The sequence below is a fragment of the Orycteropus afer genome, unplaced genomic scaffold (assembly GCF_000298275.1).
Source record: "Orycteropus afer afer isolate SDZICR_OR568_19922 unplaced genomic scaffold, OryAfe1.0 scaffold00325, whole genome shotgun sequence".
Classification (NCBI taxonomy): Eukaryota; Metazoa; Chordata; class Mammalia; order Tubulidentata; family Orycteropodidae; genus Orycteropus; species Orycteropus afer.
Genome location: NW_006921912.1, coordinates 3,521,043 through 3,521,330, shown reverse-complemented (window position 1 = coordinate 3,521,330; position 288 = coordinate 3,521,043).

Genomic DNA, 288 nt, shown 5'->3' with positions numbered 1-288 from the left:
AAAGAGGGGGAGGCCTTCAACGAGATGGATTGATACAGTGGCTGCGATGATGGGCTCGAGTATAGCAGGGATTGTGGGGCTGGTGCGGGATCGGGCAGTATTTCGTTCTGCTGTGCATGGGGTCGCTATGAGTCGGAAACGACTCGACGGCACTTAACAACAACAACAACATTTACAATACCAAAAAGATAGAAACAACCTACATGCCCATCAACAGAAGAGTGGATGAGCAAACTATGGTACATACACACAGTGGAATGCTATGCAGTTCTGAAGAATAATTTGGGG